This window comes from Schistocerca nitens, chromosome 4 (genome assembly GCF_023898315.1).
Source record: "Schistocerca nitens isolate TAMUIC-IGC-003100 chromosome 4, iqSchNite1.1, whole genome shotgun sequence".
Lineage (NCBI taxonomy): Eukaryota > Metazoa > Arthropoda > Insecta > Orthoptera > Acrididae > Schistocerca > Schistocerca nitens.
Window position 1 is genome coordinate 894,841,181 of NC_064617.1, and position 18,176 is coordinate 894,859,356.

Sequence of the window (18,176 nt, forward strand, 5' to 3'; positions counted from 1 at the left end):
ATCTCCGACATTGCTGCGACCGGAAGAAGATCCTGCAAGACCGGGACCAACGACGACTGAAGAGAATCATTCAACGTGACAGAAGTGCAACCTTTCCGCAAATTGCTGCAGATTACAGTGCTGGGCCACCAACAAGTGTAACCGTGTGAACCATACAAAGAAAAATCATGGATACGAGCTTTCGGAGCCGAAGGCCCTCTCGTGTAGTCTTGATGAGTGCACGACACAAATCTTTATGCCTCTCCAGGGCCCGGCAACACTATTGGACTGCTGATGACTGGAAACATATTGCCTGGTCGGACGAGTCTCGTTTCAAATTGGGGTCGATGGACGTGTACGGGTATGGAGACAACCTTATGAATCCATGGACCCTGCATGACAGCAGGAGACTGTCCAAGCTGGTGGAAGCCCTGTAATGGTGTGGGGCGTGTGCAGTTGGAGTGATATCGGACCCCTGATACGTCTAGATACGACTCTGACCCTGTCTGATGACCTGCATCAATTCATGTCCATTGTGCATTCCGATGGACGTGGGCAATTCCAGCAAGACAATGCGACACCCCATACGTCCAAAACTGCTACAGAGTGGCTTCAGGAACACTTTTCTGACTTTAAACACTTCCACTAGCCACTAAACTCCCTAGACAGAAAAATTATTGACCATATCTGGGATGCCTTGCAACGTGCTGTTCAGAAGAGATTTCCACCCCTTCGTACTCTTACGGATTTTTGAACAGCTCTGCAGGATTCATGGTGTCAATTCCCTCCAAATTTCCTTCAGACATTAGTCGAGCCCATGCCACATCACGTTGCGGCACTTCTGCGTGCTCGTGGGCCCCTACGTGATATTAGGCACATGTACCAGTTTTCTTAGCTCTTCACTCTTGTAGGGTTGAGGTTTTTTTTTTTTCTTTAACAACAGTGTGAGGTGAAATGACAAGTTTAATGTCGCAATATTTCTCACCAAATTACAGCTTTTCACACAGTTTTCAACTCACCAACATAAAAACAGCGCAATGGATAATGCATCTTGCCAACATCAAAAAGTGAAATAAGTTTATACACAACAATGTTAAACATTCGTTCTCTGAAAGCACATTAATCCTAAACACAATATTATGAAGGTTTATTTGGAAGTTTCTTTACATTAATCCTAAGCACAATAATATGAAAGTTTAATTGGAGGTTTCTTTACAAAACTGCTCCTACACATATGATGTTGGTCAGTACTACGAAAATCGTCCAATTCCGGTTAAAAGTTCGGTACTATTTAGGATGACAATCAAGTCTACGGTATATGGTTAATCAAGTGACAAATCTGAGCGCAAGATTACCCAAGGCTGCTCGAGTTTACAGTGGACACAAGCTGGTGAACCAACAAAGTTTAAGCCTGTGCACGCGGTATTGACCTTACGCTGTGACATGCCGTCGTCTGCAAGGCCGTTCCCTCCCACTGAAATTCCTACAAAACTAATCTGGTCTGTGCTGAACTTTCTAGTAGAAACTTTTCCTATGTTTCTCATTATGCGAGAAAACATGTACTCAGCCCTAGTCTTATTATGTGGCGATATACACAGCGTGCATATTATAGTGCCCTCTCAGTTCTCACAAGAACAGTTAACCAATTTGGCTGATTCGTTTCTCCACAATTGGAGCTAAACGTTGGTACAGCTAATTTTTTAGGTGGAGTGCAGCCGTTGTGAACATAGCGTCAACACAAATTTCTTCTCTGCGTTGTACGGAGCGTTAAGCACTCCGTTCTGCACTTGACGCCAGTTGCGAGAAGAGTCCCCCTAAATTTCTCTCTTGTCCTACTCATGGCAGAACTGCCTCACTCCACTTGGGGTCATTTTTCACATCACGACTTTTTTCGACCAATAGGAGTGTTCCTCTTATTTTGTAGAAACTCTCTCAACCAATCGCAATGTCCCTTCTATCAAACTGCATCGAAACTTCAGCATTTTCTCCTTCCCAGTGCGTTTCCACCAATCGGACGTTTTGTGCCCGCTCGAGACGCCTAAAGTAGATTGACCTTCCATGTGTCGCACTCGCTGGACCAAAATGCGTCACTCTTTTGTCCGTATCCCATTGGAATTCTGAAACGCAATTTTCTAAAGCTTCTTCTCTGCTCTTGTGCAGATGCCCCGCTACAGGCTGCCCTCCAGCTTGAATCACTGTGCCGGGGTCGCTGTCCTCCTTCCTGCCACCCCTTTAAGTGGTTTCTGGCGTAACTCCCACAGCGCGGCTTCGCTACACCATTGTGGAGCTGGCTTTTCAAAACTACAAGTGACTCGATTCGCATTCCCTGTTCTACCTTCTGCATTGTGTAGGAATGGTGTGTTAATTACCATCGATTGACTACCATCCCTTTTTGCATATCATATTGATAGCCAAATGTTCTCATAACTGCCGATTTACGTTAGGTGTCATCTTCATCTTCTCATTGCGATTTGTAAAGGTCTCATGTAAGGTGTGAATACGACCATTTATTCTGCCACCTTACATATCCTCCTCTTCCATCTTCAATTTCGTACTTGGTCAATCTATGGTTGAGAAAATGATTGAAGACAGTGCAAAATTGCTTCAACTGCTGACTGTAGCAGTTGAGATTTTTCCTGACCAACTTCCTATCTTAAAATTTAGTATAGCTTAAACAGTGGTTCTATTCAGTCTCCTTCCTTTACATCGCGTAGATTTTTCTGATCTTTTGTACAATTCCATTGTACTAATCTAAGTAAGTTTTTTCCGGTATAGTTGACTACAATAGATTGTTATTGAAATTCAAACAATGTGTGTATCTTCATAAATTTGTATCATTCGAAAATTTTCCTTTATATTTTTTGGAACTGTTCTAATTTATTAATTTATGTTAAATGGTGATGGATATGTATTGAAGTTGTGGAAAGCTTCATCTAATATTATCTTCCCCATTTTATAAAAAATGCTCCTTTTTTCTTTTAGATTACTCATAATCAAAAACATGTTTAATTCTTACAATTAAACTTTATAAGCTATGTCTCCCCTCCATGAACCATGGACCTTGCCATTGGTGGGGAGGTTTGCGTGCCTCAGCGATACAGATGGCCGTACCGTAGGTGCAACCACAACGGAGGGGTATCTGTTGAGAGGCCAGACAAACATGTGGTTCCTGAAGAGGGGCAGCAGCCTTTTCAGTAGTTGCAGGGGCAACAGTCTGGATGATTGACTGATCTGGCCTTGCAACATTAACCAAAACGGCCTTCCTGTGCTGGTACTGCGAACGGCTGAAAGCAAGGGGAAACTACAGCCGTAATTTTTCCCGAGGACATGCAGCTTTACTGTATGATTAAATGATGATGGCGCCCTCATGGGTAAAATATTCCAGAGGTAAAATAGTCCCCCATTCGGATCTCCGGGCGGGGACTACTCAAGAGGACGTCGTTATCAGGAGAAAGAAAACTGGCGTTCTATGGATCGGAGCGTGGAATGTCAGATCCCTTAATCGGGCAGGTAGGTTAGAAAATTTAAAAAGGGAAATGGATAGGTTAAAGTTAGATATAGTGGGAATTAGTGAAGTTCGGTGGCAGGAGGAACAAGACTTTTGGTCGGGTGAATACAGGGTTACAAATACAAAATCAAATAGGAGTAATGCAGGAGTAGGGTAAGCTACTACAAACAGCATAGTAAACGCATTATTGTGGCCACGATAGACACAAAGCCCATGCCTACTACAGTAGTACAAGTTTATATGCCAACTAGCTCTGCAGATGATGAAGAAATAGATGAAATGTACGACGAGATAAAAGAAATTATTCAGGTAGTGAAGGGAGACGAAAATTTAATAGTCATGGGTGACTGGAATTCGTCAGTAGGAAAAGGGAGAGAAGTAAACATAGTAGGAGAATATGGATTGGGGGGAAGAAATGAAAGAGGAAGCCGCCTTGTAGAATTTTGCACAGAGCATGACTTAATCATAGCTAACACTTGGTTCAAGAATCATAAAAGAAGGTTGTATACCTGGAAGAATCCTGGAGATACTAAAAGGTATCAGATAGATTATATAATGGTAAGACAGAGATTTAGGAACCAGGTCTTAAATTGTAAGACATTTCCAGGGGCAGATGTGGACTCTGACCACAATCTATTGGTTATGAACTGCAGATTGAAACTGAAGAAACTGCAAAAAGGTGGGAATTAAAGGAGATGGGACCTGGACAAACTGAAAGAACCAAAGGTTGTAGAGAGTTTGAGGGAGAGCATAGGGGAAGAATTGACAGGAATGGGGGAAAGAAATACAGTAGAAGAAGAATGGGTAGCTCTGAGGGATGAAATAGTGAAGGCAGCAGACGATCAAGTAGGTAAAAAGACAAGGGCTAATAGAAATCCTTGGGTAACAGAAGAAATATTGAATTTAGTTGATGAAAGGAGAAAATATAAAAATGCAGTAAATGAAGCAGGCAAAAAGGATTACAAACGTCTCAAAAATGAGATTGACAGGAAGTGAAAAATGGCTAAGCAGGGATGGCTAGAGGACAAATGTAAGGATGTAGAGGCTTGTCTCACTAGGGGTAAGATAGATACTGCCTACAGGAAAATTAAAGAGACCTTTGGAGAGAAGAGAACTAATTGTGTGAACATCAAGAGCTCAGATGGCAACCCAGTTCTAAGCAAAGAAGAGAAGGCAGAAAGGTGGAAGGAGTATATAGAGGGTTTATACAAGGGCGATCTACTTGAGGACAATATTATGGAAATGGAAGAGGATGTAGATAAAGACGAAATGGGAGATAAGATACTGCGTGAAGAGTTTGACAGAGCACTGAAAGACCTGAGTCGAAACAAGGCCCCGGGAGTAGACAACATTCCATTAGAACTACTGATGGCCTCGGGAGAGCCAGTCATGACAAAACTCTACCATCTGGTGAGCAAGATGTATGAGACAGGCGAAATACCCTCAGACTTCAAGAAAAATATAATAATTCCAATCCCAAAGGAAGCAGGTGATGACACATGTGAAAATTACCGAACTATCAGTTTAATAAGTCACAGCTGCAAAATACTAACGCGAATTCTTTACAGACGAATGGAAAAACTGGTAGAAGCGGACCTCGGGGAAGATCAGTTTGGATTCCGTAGAAATGTTGGAACACGTGAGGCAATACGACTTATCATAGAAGATAGATTAAGAAAAGGCAAACCTACGTTTCTAGTATTTGTAGACTTAGAGAAAGCTTTTGACAATGTTAACTGGAATACTCTCTTTCAAATTCTGAAGGTGTCAGGGGTAAAATACAGGAAGCGAAAGGCTATTTACAATTTGTACAGAAACGAGGTGGCAGTTATAAGAGTCGAGGGGCATGAAAGGGAAGCAGTGGTTGGGAAAGGAGTGAGACAGGGTTGTAGCCTCTCCCCGATGTTATTCAATCTGTATATTGAGCAAGCAGTAAAGGAAACAAAAGAAAAATTTGGAGTAGGTATTAAAATTCATGGAGAAGACGTAAAAACTTTGAGGTTCTTCGATGACATTGTAATTCTGTCAGAGACAGCAAAGGACTTGGAAGAGCAGTTGAACGGAATGGACAGTGTCTTGAAAGGAGGATATAAGATGAACATCAACAAAAGCAAAACGACGATAATGGAATCTAGTCGAATTAAGTCGGGTGATGCTGAGGGAATTAGGTTAGGAAATGAGACACTTAAAGTAGTAAAGGAGTTTTGCTATTTAGGGAGTAAAATAACTGATGATGGTCGAAGTAGAGAGGATATAAAATGTAGACTGGCAATGGCAAGGAAATCGTTTCTGAAGAAGAGAAATTTGTTAACGTCGATTATAGATTTAAGTGTCAGGAAGTCGTTTCTGAAAGTATTTGTATGGAGTGTAGCCATGTATGGACGTGAAACATGGACGATAACTAGTTTGGACAAGAAGAGAATAGAAGCTTTCGAAATGTGGTGCTACAGAAGAATGCTGAAGATAAGGTGGGTAGATCACGTAACTAATGAGGAGGTATTGAATAGGATTGGGGAGAAGAGAAGTTTGTGGTACAACTTGACTAGAAGAAGGGATCGGTTGGTAGGACATGTTTTGAGGCATCAAGGGATCACAAATTTAGCATTGGAGGGCAGCGTGGAGGGTAAAAATCGTAGAGGGAGACCAAGAGATGAATACACTAAGCAGATTCAGAAGGATGTAGGTTGCAGTAGGTACTGGGAGATGAAGAAGCTTGCACAGGATAGAGTAGCATGGAGAGCTGCATCAAACCAGTCTCAGGACTGAAGACCACAACAACAACAACAAGCTATGTCTCAACCTATCTCATGATTTTACAGCTAATATCCTATTTATGAGTCTATTTACATTCTCCAGAAATCTTAAATCTATGCATCATGACTTTACAAAAATTATCAACATTGACTTTCAGAAACATTGAATTTCTAAACCTAATTTTACTTTACATTGACATCCATGAATAGCTAAATCCATTCATGTTTATCCATCCTATATATTTTTACGAACACATTACACTCAAAATTGTTAATAGTAGGTTTTCATTAACTTAAACATGTAGAAAAAACTGCAATATATGAAATTATTATTTACATGTCAAAATGAGCAAAAACAAAAGCATTGTTAATAAAGATTTATCACTAACATGAAAAATTCTCATTAACATATTTTTAAATACAATCAGAATTTGAATCGTTGTCCTTTTTTTTTTTTGCTAGGTAGTAGTCTGTCACAGATAGTTCTTTCTCCTATCTGTACCATGGTTCACTTTTTTCTTCACGTTTCGACGTGTTTCCGTCTAACGTGGAATGACGGTCGGCTGTGTGCCTCACCGTGTCTCCTTTGGTATGATGCTTGGTATGCGTCTCGCGGCGTTTCCATTGAGTGTGGCATGACGGTCGCCCGTGCCTCGCCAAGTTCCCATCGAGAACGGATTGACGGTCGGCAGAGAGAAAGGTCTGAAGGTCTGAGTGTGTCGTGAATGCGTGGTAGCCTTCGTTCCTTTATGCATATGCCTGTAGTGCTGTTGAATTATGCCAGTTCACCGTACGTCCTATTATCTGTAGGTTTTCACACGAGTTGTTTTCTTCCATCTTTCTGGTATGCCATCTGAAAGCGTTGCAATCTGACATAAAGAACATCGAATATTTATGCTATTAGAACAGTTAAATTAGATTCTCGTTGGTAGTTAAATGTAATAATGATCTTTTATAGGAAGGAATTTGAAAAGGTTTCTTGACTATTCTGGTCCAGGCTCTTCTTTCTTCAAATTCTTCTGCATTGTGTCTTGTGTTCTTGGTGCTTCTTGCTGTCTTCTTACTTGTGTCTTCGTTCGTCTCTTGACCGGAAGTTAGGATTGATGACCTGTTTAACATTGTTATCTTTTCTCCGTTCTTATGGATTCTTCTCCACAGTTGTTGACTATTCTTCATTGTACGAGGTGCATTCAAGTTCTAAGGCCTCCGATTTTTTTTCTCCGGACTGGAAAGAGATAGAAACATGCGCATTGTTTTAAAATGAGGCTGCGTTCATTGTCAATACGTCCCAGAGATGGCAGCACCGTACGACAGATGGAATTTTACCGCCAGCGGCGAGAATGAGCACTGTTTTAAATACTTAAAATGGCGACGTTTTCCTTACTTGAACAGCGTGCAATCATTCGTTTTCTGAATTTGCGTGGTGTGAAACCAATTGAAATTCACCGACAGTTGAAGGAGACATGTGGTGATGGAGTTATGGATGTGTCGAAAGTGCGTTCGTGGGTGCGACAGTTTAATGAAGGCAGAACATCGTGTGACAACAAACCGAAACAACCTCGGGCTCGCACAAGCCGGTTCAAATGGTTCAAATGGCTCTGAGCACTATGCGACTTAACTTCTGAGGTCATCAGTCGCCTAGAACTTAGAACTAATTAAACCTACCGAACCTAAGGACATCACACACATCCATGCCCGAGGCAGGATTCGAACCTGCGACCGTAGCGGTCACGCGGTTCCAGACTGAAGCGCCTTTAACCGCACGGCCACACCGGCCGGCGCACAAGCCGGTCTGACGACATGATCGAGAAAGTGGAGAGAATTGTTTTGGGGGATCGCCGAATGACTGTTGAACAGATCGCCTCCAGAGTTGGCATTTCTGTGCACACAATCCTGCATGACGACCTGAAAATGCGAAAAGCGTCATCCAGGTGGGTGCCACGAATGCTGACGGACGACCACATGGCTGCCCGTGTGGCATGTTGCCAAGCAATGTTGACGCACAACGACAGCATGAATGGGACTTTCTTTTCGTCGGTTGTGACAATGGATGAGACGTGGATGCCACTTTTCAATCCAGAAACAAAGCGCCAGTCAGCTCAATGGAAGCACACAGATTCACCGCCACCAAAAAAAATTTCGGGTAACCGTCAGTGCTGAAAAAGTGATGGTGTCCATGTTCTGGGACAGCAAGGGCGTAATCCTTACCCATTGCGTTCCAAAGGGCACTACGGTAACAGGTGCATCCTACGATAATGTTCTGAAGAAAAAAATTCCTTCCTGCACTGCAACAAAAACGTCCGGGAAGGGCTGCGCGTGTGCTGTTTCACCAAGACAACGCACCCGCATATCGAGCTAACGTTACGCAACAGTTTCTTCGTGATAACAACTTTGAAGTGATTCCTCATGCTCCCTACTCACCTGACCTGGCTCCTAGTGACTTTTGACTTTTTCCAACAATGAAAGACACTCTCCGTGGCCGCACATTCACCAGCCGTGCTGCTATTGCCTCAGCGATTTTCCAGTGGTCAAAACAGACTCCTAAAGAAGCCTTCGCCGCTGCCATGGAATCATGGCGTCAGCGTTGTGAAAAATGTGTACGTCTGCAGGGCGATTACGTCGAGAAGTAACGCCAGTTTCATCGATTTCGGGTGAGTAGTTAATTAGAAAAAAAATCGGAGGCCTTAGAACTTGAATGCACCTCGTAATCGGTTGTTCATCTAGAGAAGCTGAACAGCCTTCCATCCTTTACCTGCTTTGTCCCATGTCACGGATTGTCAAGCAGATGTTGAATTTCGTATGGTGTGATGACAGTTTCCACTATTCTGCACACTGTGTTACAGAAACGCGTTTGTTCTTCTTCTTCTTATGGTGACTCTAAGCTTCCGCTCGTTTTCGCCGTAATATGTCAGCCTCCGTTCCTTTTCGGTGGACATTCTTTATCCCTTCATATGCAGCTTTGAATAGCTTGCGATAGAAGTGCCAAGTGACGAACTCTTGCGCAAAAACCATTGTTGTTACGCTTTTGGGCGGCTTTCGCAGGAATAAAGTTCACTTCAGAGTACAAGTTGCCCGCATTCGGGCCGCGTTGTATCTCTCCAAACGTTTCCGCATATGAGTTATTCTCTAGGAATGTAGTTTCCACCAAGGCCTCTTCTTTTGTTATCTCGTAAGCTGATGTATCGGGCACTCACACTTAGTGTTCCTTCCTCTCACGCCTGACCGCTCTCGTCGGTCTCGTCGTCGATCTGGCCGCAATGATGCTGCACCTTGGCTGCCGACTTCATCTTCAATATGTGACAGTCTTACTTTCCTTACATCCTTAGATTACGCTATCAGTTTTACAAACATTAACTAAATTTCTTATATGACTTCATAAAAAGTATCATTAATTCTATCAAAACTTAGCTTCCCCTTTTCTTCATTTAACTTAATTCTACAATAAGATAAAGGTCATGCTTTCCTCATCTTCATCACGATGGATAGTAAGAGTGGCATTGATGGTGAGACGGTTAGTATGTTAGTAACCTTCTCTTTTTAACTACAGGTATATTACGTTGTTTCGAAAACTTCGCACCTTGACTCTGACTCCAGCGTCTTTTTCTCTGCAATCTCTTCTTTTTTGTCCTTAGCTGTAACAGAACCTCAAAATACATTTTTTTTTTTTTTGCTCTTCAAAAACCATCTCTATTGATCTGTTGTATTGAGTTTAACTTCCTACTTATCCTTTCCTCCTAATTTTTCGATCGCAAACTTTTACATTCCTATTTTGTTTCATTGTACTCTTCCATATAGAATCCTTTTCTGGTGAACGTAACAGTCTACTGTCCTACCTCCTTCCTCGAAATAACGTGTTTCTTGCTTAGCTTAATATTTCAATTCTCTTTCCTAATAATTACTTCCTAACGACTTCTTATACTTATTTCCCTCATATTTCTATTTCAATATCAGATTGTGGTATCTTCCACAAATCCTATATGCTTCACATATTCCCCAAAATATCTCGTTAATTATTTGTTCACCGTCCTCGACGGAACAAAAATTAAAATGCCTATCTCCTTCCTCCTTAATCATCTATTTACTACCTACTTCTTCACTTCTTTTCTTCTACAAAATTCAACTTGCTCCTCCTTCACACTACGTCTTTAAGAGAGAATCTACTATTTCGTTCAACTATCCACATGCTGATCTCTATTTTTCTTCAACGTCGAATTCTTTCCCCAGAACACGTTTTGTTTGCAGAAGAGTTATATTAGTTGTTACTTTCCTGTCTTTTCGTCATCATTATTTTCTTAGCATCACACGAATTTTATTTTATTTAATTAATCGAGATAAGAACAAGTTAAAAGTTTTACTTGTGTGCATTTTGCTCTCTTTCCTATTCTTTGAATTCAGGACATTCAGTACAACTAAATTATCGAGTGACTCTTTTTCTTTTGTCTAACCTTTTTATATAGAAAAGAATTTTACTTTCAACGCTGTAACCTTCCCATCGCTTGGTGCTAAATTACAAAATGTCTATGTTTTACCTTAGTGATGGTGGGAATTCACTTCTAACTAGGTATCACTATTGATATTATCCGTGGTGCTTTATCCTCATGGCCTACTCTTACTTACTCCGTTTCGTATAAACGTGCTACATCTTCTACAGTTTGCTCATCATCATCATCAATTTTTGTCCTACTGTCTAAATTCACTGTTTCTGATTTATGTCCCTCATCATCGTCGGTCGATTCCCAGTCAATTAAATCCCAGCGTGCTGATGTCTTTATTCGATCTCCCCTTAAACCTACTTCAAAATCTGGCTATCAAAACTAAGTCTATTTACATGTTTGATTATACAATTGACTTCATTGTTCGAAAGAATTACTTGTGACTGGTCTTCGTACCGATATCGTCACTTTGGTCTTTTACCTGGGTTTGGTTGCCTCGCCTCGGCTTCCTCTATCGGTTCATTTCGCATGTTTTGTCCCGCTGAAGCTTGATTTTCCCAACCTTTCTGCGTTCTGGCCATTCCACTTTCACCTGAATAACCTGGATCTTGCTGCTGAAAACCTCTAAACCTTCCGCCTTCGTTTGCACGGGGATTGCATCTCAGATCATAGTTACCACCGTATTTTCTAGGACCAAATCCCCCATAATAATTCCTCGGTCCCCCGAAACCATAATAATTGTTATTTTCCCTCTGTGCGTTACCAAAACCATAGTTGTTTTTGTTCTCCCATGGCCGATTACCACTCCTTCCAAAACCATTACCTATTCCTAAGTTATTATTACCGTTGAAATTATTATAAAAATCTGATCTGTTACTGTTACTACCCCTACTATTGTGTTCTCTGCTTGTACGTTGTTTTCTTGAGTCTTCTTCACTGAAGATGAATTCAAGTTCCCTTAACATTCCTGTAAATGCTTGTATGTTATCTCCTGCCCTACCAACCAATGGCTGCTTATAACGTAACGGTAACTTCATTGTGCAAGTCCCTATCAGTTCCCCATCACTGTATGGATTATCTAAACACTGATTTTTCTTTCTCATATCTTCGAAAAATCTATCGGGTTTCTTTTCTCCGGAATTTTCGAACAACTCTTTCTGCAACAACTCATACTTCATTCTGTTTTGTGTTTTTGTCTACCAGTACGGCTCCAAGAATTCAGTTTTAAATTGTTCATATGAATGACAATTCGCCGCTACTCTTTGCATGGTTTCCGCTATTGCTCCTCCATATGCCCACAAATGAAGTCAAGTTTATGGCTAAGCGGCCAACGCCCTGGTAAACTGATCTGAAATTGATTTATGAACGTGCGTGGATGTAAGCCGTTCCCGCCTTCTTTGTAATGTTGGAATTTTCTAACTGTCAAAAAGTGATCATTGTCAAATTTTTCGCTTCCACCATACGGCGTTTGTGTTTTCACAACATGACCCGTTTCTTTTACTTTTGTCATATTTTCTTGTACTCGTTCTACCACATTTGGGTCTTGAGCTGACAAATTTATGTCCCATTTAGCATCGTATCTACGCATTGGTGTGCAGTTGTCTACATCGTACCCTTCCTAGTGTATCGGAATGAAAGATTCTTTTACATTTCCCGTTACTGGTTCCGTGTTTTGCCTTTCTATTAGATTAACATTAGCTTGCGGTCTGTAATCTGTTGTTCTGTGACTCGGCAATTGTGGAACTGGTACATGCGTCACCCGCGTACTTTCTACCGTATCTCGCTCCCTTGTCTGGTGTGACCGCACATCACCTACTTCGCTCGCCTGTGTTAACTGTTCCCTATTTGTTTCTGTTTTGCTTCCGTAATTATAGACGCAACCTCCTGTGAATAAACGACTGGAATTTTATGACGTCTTTGTGTTCCCGCTACTGCTACGGAAGATTGCACAACTGACTTTTTTCTTGCTGGATTACTGTCCATTACTATGTCGGATGATACTACCGATTCCGGAGTCTCGCTATTACTTTGTGTACGATTCTCGATACACTGTTTCAATTCTGTGCGGAGTTCTTCAGACTGTTTCTGATTTTTCGAGTCTATGTTTCCAATGCGCGTGTCACATCTTTTTAATGCGGCTCGCGTGACACGTTTTCTGACATTGAGCTCTTCCACGATTTGTTGCGCCTTACCAGAAGTCTTACGTGCTAACTTATCCACTCTTTGATTAACGTTAGACACTGCATCCTGCCGGCCGCGGTGGTCTCGCGGTTCTAGGCGCGCAGTCCGGAACCGCGCGACTGCTACGGCCGCAGGTTCAAATCCTGCCTCGGGCATGGATGTGTGTGATGTTCTTAGGTTAGTTAGGTTTAACTAGTTCTAAGTTCTAGGGGACTGATGACCTAAGATGTTAAGTCCCATAGTGCTCAGAGCCATTTTTGAACACTGCATCCTGCACCTGGTCAACATCAGAACGCATCTTTTTCTGGTCAGCCATTAACGCTTGTATCAGCTCGCTTGAGTCTCTCGCCTCTCTCCGGATTTCAGTAAACGGTTCATTGATTTCTGTTCGTAATTCTTGCTGATTTTCGCGGACTTTTTCGAACCCAGCATAAGTTTCAAATTGGAGACTACTTAAGGCAGCATTTGTCACTGTTTTTAGCTTTGCCGTTTCGGTCTTTAAATTCGCCGTTTCAGTTTTCAAGTCTGCTAATTCCGCATCTGTTGCTATCTTCAAATTCTTTAACCCTGCGTTTGTTTCAAATCTCAAATCTTCTAGCCTTGCATTTGTTGTTTCACTCGTTTGTTTTACGACAATAGTGAGTTGCTTCAAGAATGCAAACACACTATCCGATTCTTGGCCCTCGTCACCTGCCACTATTCGATGAAACTTTTCCCGTTCGCGTCTTTCACGTGGCGTTTCACCGACTTCCGTGCACAGTGCGGACGCACTTACACGCATTCTTTCTGTTGGAAACTGTTCCGTTTGGTTCAAAATTACCATATTCGGTTCAACATACCGAAGTTGTTCGTCCTCTGACTCTATTTCTGACCCACTAGATCCGTCATTAGTTTTGCATTCGATGACTGTCATACCAATCTTGGAACTGCTACCATTGTCTCTGAACTATTACTACATCCCGTTTCGTGACCAGACTCGATACCTTTTGTTCTACATCAACTTCTATCCAGTCAATATCATGAATTTGACCTATCTGCGATACTCTCCCTTCTTCCGCCGTTTCTGAATGTTTAGCTAACCTCTGTCTTTCTCGAATCGCTCTCGTCAACATCAAGTTGTAGGATCTTACACGTTTCCAAAATATCATATAAAGTTTCTTAGACTACATACACAACATTAGTAACACTGTTTGTGGAATTTCAGCCCAACACAACAATGCCGTGAATAACGGCACGCGCGCCCGCGAGGTCATACACAATCTATTTCTACTCAATGATACTTTGATTCTACGTGTCAATACAACCTTTCTACACTTTGGATCATATATTTAGTGTATTTGTCCACTATACATTTACAAACACTGGGTAACCTAGTCACAATACAACATGAAAAAAATTCTTTTTCAAAATTAAAAAAAAATGTTTTTATTCCTAATTTAACTAAATGTCGTCCAGGCAGACCAACTGCCATCCTGGCAGGGTCACCATTTGTAGTAGCGGTGCGGTTTTTTTTCTTTTTTGCTTTTCTTGAATTGAGAACAACTGTGTGAGGTGAAATGACAAGTTTAATGTCGCAATATTTATCACCAAATTACAGCTTTCCACACAGTTTTCAACTCTCCAACATAAAAACAGTGCAATGGATAACGCATCTTGGCAACATCAAATAGTGAAATAAGTTTATACATAACAATGTCAAAAATTAACTTTCTGAAAGCACATTAATCCTAAACACAATATTATGAAAGATTATTTGGAAGTTTCTTTACATTAATCCTAAGCACTATAATATGAAAGTTTAATTGGACGTTTCTTTACAAAATTGCTCCTACACATACGTTACGATGTTGGTCAGCACTACGAAAATCGTCCGATTCCGGTTCAAAGTTCGGTACTATTTAGGATGACAATCAAGTCTACGGTATATGGTTAATCAAGTGACGAAACTGAGCGCAAGATTACCCAAGGCCGCTCGAGTTTACAGTGGACGCAAGCTGGTGAACCAACAAAGTTTACGCCTCTGCACATGGTATTTACCTTAAGCTGCGATGTGCCGCTGTCTACAAGGCAGCTTCGTCCAAATGAAATTCCTACAAAACTAACCTGGCCTTTGCTGAACTTTCCAGCACAAACTTTCCCTATGTTTCTCATTATGCGAAAAAACATGTACTCAGCGCTAGTCTTATTATGCAGCGATATACATGTGCATGGCTGGAGCAGTGTCATATTATAGTGCCCTATCAGTCCTCGCAAGAACAATTAACCCTATTGGTTAAAAACAGTCTTGGTTGCAGTTTTAGTTTTTTTATTTTTCAACGACGCGATTCGCCCTATTTAACCATCTTCAGGTTATCTACATAGAAAACAGAGAACAAATACATCTATTTAAGAATCGCGATCGCGTTGTGCAGAGTTGTATAACCTATAACCATGTGTAAACAAATCAAATACCTTAATTTGATATTTTATAGAAGAATCAAAAAATGGTTCAAATGGTTCTGAGCACTATGGGACTTAACTTCCGAGGTCATCAGTCCCCTAGAACTCAGAACAACTTAAACCAAACTAACCTAAGGACATCAATACGTCCATGCCCGAGGCAGGATTCGAACCTGCGACCGTAGCGGTCGCGCGGTTCCAGACTGTAGCGCCTAGAACCGCTCGGCCACCCCGGACGCCTTAGAAGAATCCTTTAGTCAGTGTAGCCAAAGAGTATCGTCGAATATATCAGGCCAACATCGCCGTCTTTAAACTCAGTAAAAACTAGAAATATAAAATTGTAATAATCATTACCTTTTCTAGATGGACGCGAGAGGCACCAAGACCTGCATAACGCTTTCCGGGTCACAGGAGCGAGTAACAGAGTAAGATGGGGGATTAGGTAGTAAGCATAATTCACCACAGAGTATTGTGCTAGTACTGAAGCCTAATACAGAATCACCTCAATAGGTGGCGCTGAGACGCAGCAGTGATAAGAATGAGAGATCTCAAACTGGATATACATACCCACTAAAACTTTATAAATTTAATGCACATAAAACGTTGATAAGATGGAATTACTAGGGGCAACACCCGTACAATAACTTATCCTAAAATTTTGACGAAGTAGAATATAAACGAAGGCGGTAAATTTAAAATGAGAAAACAAGGTGTATAATACAACACACAGATGGAGTACATAAACAGATTTTTCGTATCACATACCACTAGAACGAGAGCATGTAACACCATGGCTCTAATGCTGTACAGATTTATTTTGCCTTTTGCCTTGGTTTAATTTTATAACATTGAGTATCTGTAAATGTGTTTGAATCGATAACATAAAATTGTATACTCCTTTCTTTGTTAAAACTTTGATGTCGTGGTTTGATTCTATGCAATGTAGTATATCTGTCATTTAAATTCTTTGTCCCAATTGGAGGGAGACAAAACTTACTGTATATATTTGGAATATGTTTAAATAATTTTGTTTAGAAATGTCAATCTGTGCAAATGTTCTGTTTTATTTAATGTGTTTGATTGCTGTAATGTAAACTGCTGATCCTCACTTAGGGTTCTTAGTTATTGTGTATATAAAAGTTGTTGTGGTTCCCCTCGGGAACGGAACTGTGTGTTGTTGTTGTTGTTGTGGTCTTCAGTCCTGAGACTGGTTTGATGCAGCTCTCCATGCTACTCTATCCTGTACAAGCCTCTTCATCTCCCAGTACCTACCGCAACCTACATCCTTCTGAATCTGCTTAGTGTATTCATCTCTTGGTCTCCCTCTACGATTTTTACCCTCCACGCTGCCCTCCAATACTAAATTGGTGATCCCTTGATGCCTCAAAACATGTCCTACCATCCGATCCCTTCTTCTAGTCAAGTTGTGCCACAAACTTCTCTTCTCCCCAATCCTGTTCAATACTTCCTCATTAGTTATGTGATCTACCCATCTAATCTTCAGTATTCTTCTGTAGCACATTTCAAAAGCTTCTATTCTCTTCTTGTCCAAACTATTTATCGTCCATGTTTCACGTCCATACATGGCTACACTCCATACAAATACTTTCAGAAATGACTTCCTCACACTTAAATCTATACTCGATGTTAACAAATTCCTCTTCTTCAGAAACGCTTTCCTTGCCATTACAAGTCTACATTTATATCCTCTGTACTTCGACCATCATCAGTTATTTTGCTCCCCATATAGCAAAACTCCTTTACTACTTAAAGTGTCTCATTTCCTAATATAATTCCCTCAGCATCACCCGACTTAATTCGACTACATGTTCATCTTATATCCTCCTTTCAAGACACTGTCCATTCCGTTCAACTGCTCTTCCAAGTCCTTTGCTGTCTCTGATACAATTACAATGTCATCGGCGAACCTCAAAGTTTTTATTTCTTCTCCATGGATTTTAATACCTACTCAAAATTTTTCTTTTGTTTCCTTTACTGCTTGCTCAATATACAGATTGAATAACATCGGGGAGAGGCTACAACCCTGTCTTACTCCTTTCCCAACCACTGCTTCCCTTTCATGCCCCTCGACTCTTATAAATCTGGTTTCTGTACAAATTGTAAATAGCCTTTCGCTCCCTGTATTTTACCCCTGCCACCTTCAGAATTTGAAAGAGAGTATTCCAGTCAACATTGTCAAAAGCTTTCTCTAAGTCTACAAATGCTAGAAACGTAGGTTTGCCCTTCCTTAATCTAGCTTCTAAGATGAGTCGTAGTTTCAGTATTGCCTCACGTGTTACAACATTTCTACGGAATCCAAACTGATCTTCCCCGAGGTCGGCTTCTACTAGTTTTTCCATTCTTCTGTAAAGAATTCGCGTTAGTATTTTGCAGCTGTGACTTATTAAACTGATAGTTTGGTAATTTTCACATCTGTCAACACCTGCTTTCTTTGGGATTGGAATTATTATATTCTTCTTGAAGTCTGAGGGTATTTCGCCTGTTTCATACATGTTGCTCACCAGATGGTAGAGTTTTGTCTGGACTGGCTCTCCCAACGCCGTCTGTAGTTCCAATGGAATGTTGTCTACGCCGGGGGCCTTGTTTCGACTCAGATGCTCTGTCAGTGCTCTGTCAAACTCTTCACGCAGTATCGTATCTCCCATTTCATCTTCATCTACATACTGTTCCATTTCCATAATATTGTCCTCAAGTACATCGCCCTTGTATAGAACTTCTACATACTCCTTCCACCTTTCTGCTTTCCCTTCTTTGCTTAGAACTGGGTTTCCATCTGAGCTCTTGATGTTCATGCAAGTGGTTCTCTTATCTCCAAAGGTCTCTTTAATTTTCCTGTAGGCAGTATCTATCTTACCCCTAGTG